Source organism: Pinus tabuliformis, chromosome 2_2 (assembly GCF_031772625.1).
Source record: "Pinus tabuliformis cultivar Carrire ecotype Pingquan chromosome 2_2, CPIR1, whole genome shotgun sequence".
NCBI classification, from domain to species: domain Eukaryota; kingdom Viridiplantae; phylum Streptophyta; class Pinopsida; order Pinales; family Pinaceae; genus Pinus; species Pinus tabuliformis.
The window spans coordinates 320,797,469-320,799,646 of record NC_142300.1 but is presented as its reverse complement, the minus strand read 5'-3'; the positions used below and the strand labels follow the sequence as shown (position 1 = coordinate 320,799,646).

Here is a 2,178-nt window from a genome sequence, read left to right as displayed (position 1 = left end):
AGAAAGCCATTGCTGGCAATACAAAATCTAGAGGAGTAAATCCAATTGTCCCACAAAGTGCAACAAAATCTCTCAAATTTTCCTCAAAATATCCATATGTCAACCTGCAATATATCTGTGAGGTAGTTTTAGTCAAATACATATTAGGCTTTTAATTAAATAATAACTATATTGGAATTGATTCTTGTGCATTACATCATTACATGTAAACACATATATCTAGCTATTTACCTGATAATAGCTTGAAATCTGAATCACAGCAAATACGTTTTCCATTACAATTATCCATATCGTGGTTGTCAAGGAGCTTAGAATATATGATTGAACCACCGAACCAAATGCCCAATAGCCCACGAATTCTAGTATCTAGTAGCTTAAAATGATAACATTGTATGTTATTGAAACACCTTTGTACATATTTGTCTTTGCAGGATCTCTGAGAGTTGACTGCAGGACACAGAGGTTGATATTAAATTTGATTTCTTTGATTTGCAATAAAGGAACTTCTTGGAACAACGATACATTGACTATGGAATGTGAGTTCATAAAGCAAATCTAAGCCACGGAACTAAATGGTTAAAATGGACATAGATTGTGACCTTTAATTGAGAATCAGAGGGCCTTAAATCCTAATTTTATGTATTATGGAAATGTGTAAAGAACGGTCCATAATAAAATTATTGTCATAATATAAGAATAATTTAACTAATATTCATATTCAAAAAAGGCAGGCTCAAATTCTGAGCCATCAACTTGACAGTGTCTTTATCATGGTTTATGTTATCTTATTTCCAGTTTTCTTTGTGGCGGGCCATTTTGGTCAACATGGTAGTTATAGGTTGGTGTTGTGTCTTTTAGTTCTCACTTGTTGCTCTCCTCCATAAAGAGAGTCTATTTTTGGATATGGTCCAGTGAGAGACCGGCTTGCTTTTTGTACTTATTGATCTAAACTCCAGTTTATTGGTACCTGTATTTCAGGTAACATTGCATCACCAAAAGAAAAATCTATTGTCCCAAAAGCATTGAATGCTTTAAATATCTTGACAGTTGAAGTCCCATGCAGCTAATGATCCACTGAGTTTTGATTTAGCTGCTTTCCTACTTGGGAAAGGTTTTTGTTAATCCTTGGTCAATAAATGCCAAAAAAGTTCACGACTTATTTTTACCAATTCAATCAGAAAAAAGTGTTGGCCATTTGTAGTACTTTATCCTAACTATACAAATCATTCTAATGCATTACCTTATAGAACCTTCATATCCATTTATATTGAATAGATAGGCCCAACAACATTACATTATATAGATAATCCAGTCTGCAGTTACGCTTGATGGTAGTTAACTGTTCGGGAATATTTGTAGAGTGTTGTGTATTTAGTGACTGGTAGTAGGCCTACAGCTTCCAGGAGCCCTTTCAAATCCATTCACCAATCTAGGGGTTGATCCATAGATTGTTTGGAACTCTATCCCTACGCCTATAGCACATTTTCAATTACCCCGTATCCACGTAAGAAGATTGCCAGAACTCAAGGCCTTCCCCAAGGAGGCTCTGGCAATACCTGCTTTTGAACCATGGGATGTACTTGGTCCATTGATCCTGTAATATTCAGTAGAATGAGAAACCAATTGGGAATTTATTTTTGATCCAAATCTCCTCCTTACATCCGTTGGAGCTCCAGCTGCACCAGACGTTCCTGTCCATGTCAGGATTGATATGCTAGCTTCCCATCTAAGCATTCAGGATTGCCTTAAAGCTTCAGCTGCTCTTTGTGAAAGTAGAGAAGCTTCATCTTCTCTTCATCATTGATGTCAACAATAGCATCATGATCCATATAGCTATGAATTCCATTATCGAACAAGAATTTTAACATATCAGATTCATCTGTATGTGAGGCCTATTCTTTAGCTTCAACCTTTTTTTTCACTTTGCTTCTAGGAATATCTTTATGGCAGCCTCCATCACGCTTGATATGAGTTGAGGATAGACGCACTGGTTGCAACGACATTATTGCAGAAACTAAATATCCTGCATGCAAAATATAAATGTAAGATAGGTTTTGTAAATATTTATATATATATATATATATATATATATAATGTTGTTAATATTTAGTGTTTTTTTAATCTTTTAATTTAGTTTAATTTAACTTATTTTTAAAATAGTTTTAGTTTATATTTTAT

The 2,178-nt window shown here is 34.3% G+C and overlaps 1 pseudogene; it reads right to left on the bottom strand.

The window, feature by feature from the left end:
* Positions 1-1,371: 1,371 nt before the first annotated feature.
* Positions 1,372-1,868, bottom strand: LOC149192577 (protein CHROMATIN REMODELING 8-like; annotated as a pseudogene).
* Between the last annotated feature and the right edge of the window lie 310 nt (positions 1,869-2,178).